Source organism: Anas platyrhynchos, chromosome 3, assembly GCF_047663525.1.
Source record: "Anas platyrhynchos isolate ZD024472 breed Pekin duck chromosome 3, IASCAAS_PekinDuck_T2T, whole genome shotgun sequence".
In the NCBI taxonomy this organism is placed as follows: Eukaryota; Metazoa; Chordata; class Aves; order Anseriformes; family Anatidae; genus Anas; species Anas platyrhynchos.
This window is the reverse complement of record NC_092589.1, coordinates 50657887-50671201: the sequence shown is the minus strand read 5'-3', so window position 1 is coordinate 50671201 and position 13315 is coordinate 50657887. Positions and strand designations below refer to the sequence as shown.

The 13315-nt window shown below is 44.8% G+C and overlaps 1 long non-coding RNA gene across 1 annotated transcript; it reads right to left on the bottom strand.

Annotated features, from left to right (window-relative positions):
* Positions 1–3937: 3937 nt before the first annotated feature.
* On the bottom strand, positions 3938–11558 carry LOC110352031 (uncharacterized). Its single transcript, XR_002400348.4, has 3 exons — positions 10953–11558; positions 9092–9184; positions 3938–7187 (listed from the first exon to the last, which is right to left on the bottom strand). It is a non-coding gene; the product is annotated as an uncharacterized lncRNA (long non-coding RNA).
* Positions 11559–13315: the final 1757 nt, after the last annotated feature.

Below are 13315 nucleotides of genomic sequence, written 5' to 3'. Positions count from 1 at the left end.
CCACCAGGGTGACAGCAAGCACCTCTCTTGTCTTTGGGGGCCAAATACCGTAGCATTGACGCTCAGCACCAATGCCTCAGATCCACACTTCAGAGAAGGGGAAGAGTCAGCTCATCCCTGGAAAGTCTGCTGGAGTAAGTAGAAGCCTTCGAGGCACCCGGGCCCAGTGTGGGATGACCACTTTGTTCCACTGCACTGAGAAGAGCAAGCTTTAGCTTGGATTTTGGACTGTTTTGGGATACAAGTATAAATAGGAACTGTACCCCGCACATACTTTGCACCTTTCAGTGACAGAATGTGCTCGAAATTGTTCTTTCCATTTGTCTGTCCCTGCTTCCAACATAATGATTCAACCTTGTGCACAACTCAGAGCTTTTACCTTGCAGGGTTTATTTTACATCCACATGCTTGCAGAGATGAGAAAGCCTTTTGGCCACAAGGCTGTAGTCAGGATTTAAAACAAAATCATATGGAAAACATATTGCGAAGAACATACTGGGGATTTCGAGCCTTCAAAACACATTATTAGAACAGCTGGCTTCTATTAAAGAAGAGTACAGAAGTTGGTAAAGACCGATGGTATCACAAATGGAGCTCCAGACTGAAGACAACCCTGTCCATGGTTTGATATTCAGCAGCCTCCCGACCCTACAAGCACTACATACCCTGAGGACAAGGCCACCCCCTGCCTTCCACCCTTGTCCTCAAGAAAGGAGAGCTCTAAAAGCCTTCTGGGCAGATCCCAAAGAGCAAGCCAAGGTGCTACTGTCACCCTCCACACGTGCCCTTGTCACCTGAGGGTGGGACAGCTTTGCCCACCCTGGACCCCCAGTGCTGTGGGACAGGCTTGGCCACAGCCAGAGCTCTCCCAGGGCCACGAGTCCCGTTCTCCTCCTGCCCCACAGGCAGAGATTTTGGGACCAGCATGGCTCTCTCCATCAGCCCCTGCCAGCACCAATGTTTTCTCTCTGGGCTGCTCTTGGCTTCCTCCTCTGCAGCTGCGCTCTCCACAACTGAAGGGGCTTTTCAGGGAAAAGTGAAATTAGTAAAAGCTAAGATAATTGAATGCATTTTGTTTTACCAGAGAGGCTGTTTGTGGTTTGCAAATAGACATGAGACGTTATAAAATATTTTATAACAGTACCCTATAGAGATGACTTGTCTGTAAAACATGAAATGCAACTGGCAGGAAACCACCACATTGACTCAATAAAACGTAACATAAACTGACAACAAAAAACAATCTTGTTAAGCAGCAGAAAACTTTATAACCTCAGTTATTTGAAAAATACAGAGGTAGCCCAGCTATTAAACTGGAAGGGTTCATTAGGATAATTTGCACTATTTGCTTCACTGTTATTAAACATGCTGCCATGAATCCATCGGGTTGGAATTTCTTTGACTCTGTTATTCTCCTGACTCTTCCTGCTCAAAAAATAGTAAGAGGACAATGGTCACTTTAAAAATCACACAATGTTTTGCAACACTCATTTAGAAATATTTCTAGGGCAGCCAATCAAGGCTTCAGAGCTTATGGAGCACGCATCTCCTCAATGCATAATAGTACATACATTCTTGGCATGCTCCGTGGATAAAATCGATCAAATCAGTGTAACTAAAGTTATTGCCTGGGTCTAACCTAGGCGTTGGAAACAGGTCAACATCTGTCCCATTAATTTTCTCTGTCCTTTAACTGGGATGTTGCAAGAACATCTGTGCACGGAAAAGCACGGCTCCTAGTATTGTGGAAGTAACACTTAGGAGGCTTAAGTAGAAGATGATATTTACTTGTTCACACCTATATTTTTGTACTGAGGTGTGCCTCGATAATGAGCCAGGACTCCAGCCCTGCTGGCACTACACAGATGTGGGACAAATGCAGAGCCTGGAAACCACCCCCTTGGCAGGCTGCACTGAGCACCTCCTTCAGGGGTATGAAAAAGAAAGGAAAAACAGCTGAACATGTTCTTCATCATTTCTTAACCATTGTGTCCCTCTGAGCAATAGCTCTGGAGAGGCAATCCTAAAGCACCTCTCAACACAAACTCCAAGAAGTTCATTCCCACCTGAGTCCTGGCTTAACCCTTATGTGCCACAGGTCCAGAGGAGCTATGTGGCCTCTGCAGTTCTGCACATCTCAAGCAGAAGGTGGGCAGAGCATCCATTCCCCCAAGAGACTAACTTCCCACTGCCTTTCTAAAGACAAGTACAGCACACACCTGGGTGTCGTGGGTGCTTTCAGCCACCTCTTTGCCAGGTGGACACAACACCTGAAAGGCACCTCCTGTGCTGCAACATGCACAGCTGCTGCAAACAATTTTCCCAGCACCCAGCTAACCATAGAAAGAGAGTTAGGTGTGTTTCTTTGATGGTGGTATGAGTTTAAGAGTGTCTAGTACTGTGGATCATGGCAAGTATCTGAGGTTTCTGAGTGGTAAAATAATATAGGCAAATTAATTAATAGAACAAAGTAACTACACAGAGTAAACGTATAGGAGCAACTGATTCAGCCACCCCCTTAAATTCTGAAATGGTGTGTCACTGTTCTGCACAGACTTGGAATGCCAGCATGAGAAGATTTAATGTGTTTTTCCCTTAGTTTAAACTGAAGAAAAATTGGCTGCACTTTCCCGAAGTTAACAGCAAACAGGTCATATTTATCGTCTTGCCACTTAAGCTCGAAAACTAGCAATTTAGCCATTCCTAAATGGCTTGGCCCTCCTGAAACCGCAGATTGCGGGTTATATGCAAGCTTATCTCCTGGAAGTAATTGATACTAGAACAACATGGCACTGCAGCCCTGGCATTCTGGAAAGCTGGTGAGATCCTCACCCCAAATTCAGCTTAAATGCTGTTGGTAGTTTCATCTGTGCCTGTGTTATTACTGTGATTTATGGACATAGGTCTCAGATAAGTTACCCACCAAGGCAAAAATAATCAACAGATTCTCTGCTAGCCTTCTGAGTTGTTTTTTCCCTTCCCTGGACCAAAATTTCTTTAGAAAAATATGATTATTTTCTCTCCACAGCTATAAATTCCTCAGCCAGCTCCTCTGTTACCATGCAGTCTGCTGGGCACATTCCAGAATTATTTCTGAAGTTTCCTCAGACTTCCATATAAGTCCAAAAATTCCCTAGTCCTGCTCCATGGCAGTGTGACAGCCGGCCCCTACTTCTTGGTAAAGAGCTTAGAAACACCCAGCTCCACTGATGCCGAGCAGTCTGTTACGCTGATCGGTAAATTAAGGACACGCAACCCGCACAGGGCTTTGGGCAAGTGCTGCCACAATCATCACACCATCTCTCCAGTAGCCGCAGCGCTTTGTAGCAGACCAGCCTTCCCCAGGAATAATGGGAACAGGAAATATCAAGCCATCCCCACAAGGTCTAGAGTTAATCATCTCCAGAGAAAGCGGTGTTGTGGGGCAGCTGCAAAAAAAAAGACCTTATCTGTGCAAAAAATACATGAAGGGTATCAAACCAAATAACACTCCTCTGCTGGAGGCAAAGAAGTTGAGCCCCAGGCTCCAAGTCAGGCATGACTTGAGGTGCCTTGAGAGAACAGATGCGGTGTCCTCCACGTGGTGCTCCTGCTGGTACCTGGTGTCACGGACGTGGGGTGCGAGCGGGAGGTGCAAGGCCAGTGTCTGCTCACGGCCGCTGTGTCTGCGCTCCCTGCGCAACGAGAGGAGGGGAATTAGCCAACAATAACAGTGTTTGTTTTGTTGCCATCTCAGTAGACATCCTAATAATGCTAATAGGAAAAAGAAACCTCACCAGAGAAGGGAAAGGTCAGAAGGCTAATAAAATAAATGCAGCTATTGTGCGCTCACTTGGCAATTCGGATGGGAGTGTGATTTTATTTCCTTTTCAGTTTGGATTCATCAGTTGACTTTCTTGTTACTATAAAAAAAAAAAAAAAAGGAATTTCAGCTCTTCACACAATGCTTGTTAGTGAAAACCATGTCTTTGCAGAGATTTAGTTTTACACTTGCTGGCTTTCCATTTTGATTCATTTCTTTGATTTTTGCATTTTTTTCCTGTTTATCAAAGGAAAGATGTGTAGTCCCTGAGAAAATGTTGGCCAAAAAGACAATTTAACAACAAGTATTGTCCTCAAAGGACATAGTTGGCCAGGGCTATCCTGATTTGATGATTACCAAGTCAACAGAAGATGGGGGAGAAAGTAGCCTGAAAGGCTATAAAATGGATGGCATGGCCACATGTAAGAGGGCAGATTTACTCCCAGGGACCGGTGCGAAAAATCACCTGCTGCAAGGACGCCCTCTAAGGTCTGCAGAAGGTCTCTCAGGAGGGAGCCCACCTTGCACAAGAACAGGATGCTTCTCCTCCACAGACTTATATTCAGTCATCAGCTGGAACAGCAGCACCTCTGACTTCCCTATAGGCCCAAAGAAAAGGCTTGGCTTAAGACCTGTACAGCACACGACAAGAGCCCAGTCCTGCCTCCTTGCAGAGCAGGCTCCATGCTCTGCAGTGAAAGGAGGGCCGTGTTTTCATGGGATACGCCTCCTCTCTGAGCAGCAATGCACTTAACTCACCAAAGAGAAGAAAAAACATGCCACCCGTCCCTCTGCTGCTGTGGGTTTTTTTTTTCCTAGGTGTTATGTCTGTAGTTTCAAACGGTCAGCTTTCCACATCAGGCTTCTCATTGCAGACTTTTCTGAAGTTATGCCATGATCACAAAGAACCACTTCCATTCTCTCCCTATTCTTAACCTCCTTTCTCCAGAAAACAGCCTGAGATTCTTTGGAGAGCTGATGGGATGCTGTGGTAGGTAAACAGGGGAGTATGAAGCAACACTAGTGGATGCTTTCACCCTCTGCACAGAGTACCAGGGAAGGCAGGACAAGGAGAGCCCAAAGTACTGGGCTGATGACCACAAAGACATATCTGAAAACTGGAGTGGGTTCATAGATCAGCATCAAGAAAAATCTCATCCTTGGTTGGTGTTCATGTCCATGCAATGTGTAAGAGACCATACAGGACATGCCTTTGGCAGCTCAGTTAAATAAACTAAAGCATGGGAACATGAAACTGGCATGTGGAACACCTGAATTATTTTTTTTCCCAGAAAAAATCACTGCTCACCAAATATACACCATCTTCTTGGCAACCTGAATCCCCTGCCCACATTATACCACAGCTCTTTCGTTTTCCCATGAGAGTTTCATGTCCAAATGTCTTATCCAACTGGAAAAAAATATATATTACATCAGTGTGATTTAAATGAGGATTAGTTTTTGCTGTTTTGAGAACAGAGCTTGTGTCTACTCTTTGAGGAGGTCGTGTATCATATGGGATTAGCTGATCTTGCAAAATCTAGTTGTTCCATCCACCTCGGCACAGAGGCTCCGACGAGCCACAGGCATCCTACTGCTCTGTGGGATTACACAAATTAATAAGAGGGAGGCAAGGACTGGATCAAAGCCCTCAGCTTCAGAAGGGAGAGAGAAAAATTCTCATCAGGGAAAAAAGACAAAAAGTGTAAAGCCAATGAAGTGGGAATTAAGAAAGGAAATGAAAATATATGAAATTTACTGGTTTTAAACACAAAGAGACATGGTGATCATCCATTTCATATTAATTCCTGCATAAACCTGGCCATGGCATGATTGATTACATCCAAACACACGGTTAGTTTTTCTACAGCTGTAATTACAGATATCTTCAGAATAAGAGTATTTACTTGCATGCAGTATAGCAGTATTTTGCCAGCATCACCCATTCACCTCTTGGAAATATATCCATACACAACTTTCTAGGCACTGGCTCTGAATTTTAGTCCATATGTGCAAAAATATCTCAGACGTAGCCAATATACTAGCTAGGCAATCTCAAAAGAGTAAGATGCACAACATCTCATTAACAGAGAACACAGTGCTATTCAAACTTCTTCTGCAGCAACATCCCTCGGAGCAAGAACTGTCTCAGATTTTTCTGTGAGCTCTCATTACTACAGTGATATTTATGGCTGCGCCTTAGGGAACGCAAGCAGACAGACTTGTCTGTCCTACGCAAAGCCAATGGTCTCTGGGCCCTACTTATACAGAGTCTTATTTTGATATAAATTTCATCTTAGGCCAACGGTTCTGGCAGCGACCTTCTAGACACCACCATAGCCCCAGCAGTAATTGTTTAGGCTTTTTTTTTTTTTTTTCCAGAAACTTTCTTAACGATAATCTGTTAAATTCTAGTACAAGAAGAGCACATAGCCCATCTGCTCATAGCTGTTCTAATCCAGCATTACCCATCAGACATTCACGGACTGGAGTCATGTTGGTTGGGGCCCCCAAGGTCTCTTTCAAATCCCAATGCAAAAATACAAAACATTTCTCAAGATGTTTATGCTTTCTCCACTATATATAGATCAGACATATTTTTCAAAAGTACTCATTCAGAATTTAGATCCCTACAAACTGACATCCCAAATTCACTTGTTTCCTGAATGTTTCATCAAAAACTCCTCTTGCTTCAGGAAATTTTCTTGGCCAGCTTATTTTTGAACTGTAAGCAGGCAAAACTAGAAATGTGTTGCTCGGATTAGTTCGAAACCAAAGTTTATTGATTGTTCATTATAAACGGGATCCACACAAAGCTTGAAACTCAAAACCAAGTTCAGAGAACAAAGGTGACGTGACAAATTTGAAGAAAAATATCACATGGCTCTCAGCAAAACAAAAAATTTTGCAAAGAAAAGACGACATATGAAGCAATGGTTTCATATAGCAGAATATACATTTTAGGGCAATCTTCTCATTGTTTCCTACATCACACTGTTTTTTCACCTGTACCATGTGATTATTTGCCAGCTGTATCAGGCACCACTTCCGTTCTGTACCAGGTTGGGATACTTCCAGTGACAGACCTTGTCCTGCTGACAAGAACACTTTTACAGTCAACTTTGTCTCTATTTTTGGCCACCTTGAATGATGGATGAAGCATGGTATTGTGAAATTGCAGAGTGGCTGAGGTTGCAAGGGCCTCTGGAGGTCATCTGGTGCTCAAGCAGGGACACCTGGAGCAGGCTGCCCAGAACCATGTCCAGATGGCTTCTGAAGATCTCCAAGGATTATACAACCTTTCTAGGCAACCCTAAGGTTGACAGCACTCGCTTTTTCCATGTATTTGAGTTGACAGCACACCATGAACAATAATAATGAGTTCCTGGGGAAAAAGATGAAAAAAAATTTTTGTTCAAAACTTTTTGAACTTGCACAGCATCATCCACACAGTTCTAGAGAGTGCAAGAAGTACCCAGGGATTACCACTGTCTGTTCCCTTCTCTGTTCTGCCACATGGGCAAGAAATCGACATAAAAAGGATGATTTTGTTCTTATAGAAATAAATACTATCTTCTGCTGCAAGTGCTTCTCCCTATGTAGAAATTATCTTAATAGCCATTGGCTTAGTAGAATCATCCAGCTGCTTTGCTCCACCTGATTGATGGTGATGAATCACCCCATGCGATGAACTCAACCCTTCAACCCTGAAAGCTGCCATGGAAGGGCAGCTCTGCTGTATCTGCAAGGCTTCACCAAAATGGTTGCAGCCATCCTGCACCCTTCCTATGGGAAGGCATTGGTGTGACTTTATTTGCTGTGTCTTTTTTGGAGATTAATGCCAGTAGTAAGGCCGAGGCATTCTGGATAATTCTTGACTGTAAGCTGAAAAGTTGACTGATACAATATCAATGGGATGGTTGGTGGTGGAGGTGGATGGGTTGTTTTGGGTGGATGATGGCGATACTAACTTCTGTGGGCAGCTTTGAATCTACCGCCAAAAATTATTACTAATAGATGACCAAACAGTTGTCTTTCTACAAGCACTTATTTTCTTTTGTAGTTTCCCAGTAATATCCTTTTTATCTGATTTCTTGGATTGTTGTTGTTGTTTATTTCCAGTAAGTTTCTACAAGTTTTTCATCGCTGTCAAGAATAACATACTAATTAGTACAAAAGGCCAAAAAAAAAGATCTCGCCTCTCTCTGCCTCTTCCACTGCATTTGTTTTCCTGGTCCAGGTGAAGGACAAACCTCAGTCATTTCTCCAAGAGAAGATGAGTTTATGTTGCTTTAAAGAAAAAAAAGCGAACAAACAAACAAAAACTTATTTCAATTTTTGGCCTATAGTCCTTGTTTTTCCCCGCAAAAATTAACACCGAATACGGATACTGTGACCTTCCAATAGTTCTTTCTTTTTTGATCTGAAGTGTTACAGGGAATTTCTTCTTCTTTTTCTCTTATTTTTCACATTGCTGATTCCTACTCAGTGCTATGTATAACTTTGCGCTCAAGTTAGCATAAACCTAATGTCACTGCCAACTGCCACCAATATAGGTCATTCTGACATGAGATGAATTAATTCATTGTAAATTATTTGGGAGAGAGGAAAGAAAAAAAATCCACTCTGAAGCCTAAATATCTGTAGATGAAGTCTAAATTTGATCATGATGAAAATCAGTAAACCAGAGTTCTTGTTTAGCTGCTGCTAAACATTCTCTGACTGAATCAACAAACGAACTTGATTCCTGCTCCTCTTTCAAGCCAATAGAAAATAGTTTCATGGAGCTGGAAAAAGCTCTGGGCAAGACTTGGGGAAGCAAATAACTTATTTACTGAATACTGGGTGTTGACTGATTCAAAACGTCTTGCCAATTCATCCAGTGTCACCAAGCGATTGGAGCTAGAAAGGAGACACGAAGTTACAATAGTGGAATGAAACCATGGTGTGTGTGGGCAGGTGGCTCCCCTCAAGCAGTCAGGATACTGCCTGCCATGTTTTTTGGAAATCCAGAGCCTCCTTTTTCAGTGAGTAGCTCAGGCATGGGCTGGAGAGGGTCACATCTGTGTTACTGCCTCTGTTAATGCACATTGCAATAATTTTGTCCATGGAAACTAAGAATTCATCACCTTCAAAATGTTCTTGGAATGGCCAGGCAGGAGTCTCTGGTGGGAGATGGACGTTCAGGCCCACTTCAGCAGAGGAAGAATTCAGTGCTTCTCTCCTGCATTTTTTGAGGACCATCCTAACTGCCTACCCAGAGAACAGAGACAAAGCTGGAGCACCCACCTCCTCCCTTCTTGCATGAATGGTGCTGTCATCTCACCCTTCTTCATTCATCCCGGAATAACTCATGGGGAGAAGGCACAAAGTCTCATTTCACTGAGGAAGGAGGAAAACAAAACACTTTTTTTTTTTTTTCTGAAATCAGTTTAGTGGCTAACAGAAAATTATTTATAACCAGAGCACCAGCTGAAAATGCCTCAAGTCAAGGGTGGAGATCTTGCTTGTCCTGCCCTGTAATATACCCACTGGCCTTTGTTTTTTGTGATATTGACAGTGCAGGCCCAGCAATACACAACACACATGGGTAATTCTCAGAGCAGTTCCAACCCAAGCAACAGCTTCCTAAGGCCAAGGCTTGAGCGATGAAGCCATACAAGAACTGTACACACACACTGCCATTTGGATTAATCTGGCAGCACTTACATGTAAACAAGGCCCAGCGGTGGACACCTTCTGTCCTTCCAACACATCAGCTCACGCTCTGCCGCAAGGGGTGAGATCCACTCCAGCGCTCAGTCACAGCAGGGAACCAAAGCATGGAAAGCACATGAGCAGGGATTACACAGCCTCCTGAGGCTGGCAGCCAAATGTTGGGTTCCCTGACTGAGCGTAATCAGCTGATATTTCTGCCATTTTTCCCCCAAACACCCAGAAGAGGTTAACAGAACAGCACACACAGAGATAAGCTCATGATCACATTTGCATATTTAGGCACAAACACATGTCAGCCCCTTCAAATCTGTAATCCCCGAGGATCCATAATTGGACGGGATGGCTGGGATTTTTGGATGTCGGGTCCAGATCAGAGCCTGGAAGAAGTTCCAGGCGAGCAGCAGCCAGACGAGCACTTCTCTGCATTGTTGCCTCCACGCTGGGACCTGCGCTGGGATCCAGCCCACGGCATCTCCCTGCAGCTGGCTCCAAGGACTCGGGGTCAGATTCCCAGCTGGCCAAGGAGAGCTTTGCTCTCAAAACCTACAGTGAGCCCCGCGTGGTTTGGAATAACACATACACCGGGGAGATCACTGTACTGTTGTGACACGCCAGCTGCTGATGCAAAGGGCTCAGGCAAAGGAAAGCGGGCTATGATGGGATGCTCCCACATCCCAACACGAGCTAGCTCCTGGGATACCTCACCACGGCCACGGAAGCACACTTCTTTCTAACAAGGCTGACATCAGAGCTCACTGGATCAAAATCCAGCTCACTGGGACAAGTCAGCCCCAGGACGAGTAGATGCAGATGTTACTTTCATGGACCAGATTCGGGACCAAAGCCTCATCACCAGCCCACGCCTCTATCTGTCCCACAGTGCCTATGCCAGACAACCATATTTGGAACAAAAACATTTAATTCCAATTAATAATCTGTACTTTGTCCCATGAAAAGCATGGCTTCGCCAGCCACACACACTGTACATCCACAGTCTCACAACAGCTGGAGAGAACGCAGTTGGACCAGCAGCGAGTACCAGCAGATGGACAACAACAATCACTGAACTGCTGCAACTTACACTGAAGATAAAATCCAGGAAGAACTCCAATTCCCAGCTAGCTAATACAGAAAAGCAGCACTTCTGGCTTTGAACTGCTTTTAACTGACCTGGATCCCATGAAGACAAGGGAAAAATTCCTGCTGGAGCTTTTTACACTCAGACAGGCTAATTCCAGTTTACGGTTCCTATCTCATTTAGTTATGCAAACAGACACCAAGCCCACACTTAGCTCTCCAGAATAATACTCCTCCATCCCCCCAAACAATCCAGGTGAGAGTTTCAGTTTTGTGATCCCTATTCTTTCATCAGAACAGTAAATAGGCATGAACTGATGAGCATTTCTTCCTTGAAAACAACGACATGACTTACTGCAGTCAAATCCAAGGTCTTTTGGAATAGTCTGAAATCCTGAAGTAGAGGCAGGGGAACCCAGATGGAAGAAGACTATGCTGTGTCTGATGTACCTCAAGTTCCTCTCAGCAGCTTGGGAAATGAACTAAAACACTCACAGGACCCAAGTAGCACGCACTGCTTAACCATAGGGGCAGGCTGGCCATCTGTGTGCCTCTCTTATGGGAGGATGAAGCCCAGTGATGCACCCTTTGAAAGGCTGCATTTCCCCTCCTCCCTACAGCTCTCACTCGACAGAATTCTGCATGAGGGCTGAGCGTGGCTGGAAATACCCCAGTGAAGCATTTAGTCAAACACAGATGCACATAGATACAGTGGGAGAGGGAGAGCTTTCCTAGTCGCCACCTTGGTGAGCCCCAGACACTTTGTTCTGCTTGGATGACCCTTGGAGAAGGCTGAGGCTCGAAGCCCACCCCAGCTGCTGCGACAGGCAGGAACGGCAGCCTTCCTCTGCAGCTGCGGGGCCTGGGGAGCTCCTGGGTTCCTGGAAACACTGACAACTTTCTGGTTCTGGCCAGTACTGACCACAGCCAAATCTCAAAATTCCTGCAGACTGGAAGCCCTTACTTTTCCCTGCCTCAAGTCAGAATTTCTAGAGGCGTAGCAGAGGTTGCAGTGTTACCCGTTCCCGCCAAGGCCAAGTGCTGGGATGGGACAAATTAGCCTTTCTCAGAACTGCGGGATTACCTTCAGAACCACGACAATGAAATTAACAGCTGGTTCTTCTCCGTACCTTCTGGTTTCCAGACCTCCAAGACATGTCTGCGTTCCACAGTCCCAATGACAAGCTCTGTGGTCATAATGTGAAAACTTTTAACTTTCTCTAAAAACAAACAAACCAATCAAACATACAAACAGAAAACTGGAATTCCTGTGCAATACTGTCTTCCACGACTGCCAGTGTTGCAAACTCACTGATGAAAGTAACTGGCCAGGCTGGATGGGGCTTTGAGCAACCTGGTCAAGCAGGAGGTGTCCCTGCCCATGGCAGTGGGGTTGAAATTAAGCGGTCTTTAAGGTCCCTTCCAACCCAAACCATTCTGTGCTTCTAGGATCCTATGAATCCTATGATTTCTGTTAAATCCTGTGAATTCTGTGGACTCAGTTACCATGCTACTTGCTTCTAGTTCAGACTCTTTATAGCTACAGCCTGTTTCCAGTAGCCTTAAGGGACAAGCCTTTAACACACACGTGCTATGGAGCAGCAGGTGGGAACGAGCACAGCTACGAGGCACAGAAGCACCACAGAGCTCACCCTAAAGGAGGCAGTGCTCAACAAGGGCTCAGCTGAGGTCAGGAGAAGCCAGGAAGGTAGAGGCTTGGCTCCTCCCCACAAATTAATTAATTAATTAACATTAAAAAAAAAAAAAAAAAAAAAAAAGGAACTGTAGTTCAACAGAAACAGACCCGGGCTTTTCAAAGTGTCCACTTTTCCTAATCCACTCAGAGGAAGTCAGTTCCTGGCAGCCTCCAACCTGTCTGCAATTGCCTAGTGCAATAACCAGTAATTTTTGCTGTTTTCCCTGGTGTTTTAGAGAAATTAAAGCCTTCAGATCCAACCTGAGGAAGCTGTCATTTCTTCTGGAAGTTTATGTGCAAGAGGAGTCCACCACTAAGTCATTTCACTGTAATTTCACATAGCCCCTGTGACAAGGCTCCCAAGTGCTGTGCTGCAGGGAGCTCTGCCTGGCAGGGACTTGCTACCAATCCAGAGGGATGCTTGAAAATGCTGCAGCAGGACAGGTCTGTCCGAGCCCTGCTCCAATGCTACTGCAAGGCTACGTGGGGACACCAGCAGCTCTGGCAGGTCCCAAGACACCTAGGCAGCAGGTGTGCTCACTTGCCCCTGTGCTAATTTGTTCATCCATCTCTTCAGGTAAGATGATCCAGTGAAAATCTGGAGTTTCTTCAGGCCAGCAATTGCCCTACAAGGTAGCACAACTCTAACCTCAGTGCCTCAGGTAGTCTGTGGGGTACCCTTTGCAGCCTCGTCTTAATTATAGCAATGTAAAAGACTTTGTCACCTGCTGCTAAATGTCTGGGTTTTAGACTATTCGGGATGCTGTGGACAATTCATGTCCCTACACAGACATAGCTAGAGCCTGATGAGGCTGCCAGAACATCTTTATTTTAACTAGGAGTACCTTCCTCTAGCCTCTGGATGCCTTACTTACAGCAAGACACATATCTGTCTATATTTATCAAAATAAGTTGTCTTCTCTACAGCATTGTCTCCTCCCACATACTGCTGACAGGTAGCTTCAGTGACAGAGGTTACCCCAATTATTTAGAAAGTGGAAGCAGCAGCCCAAATAGTTACC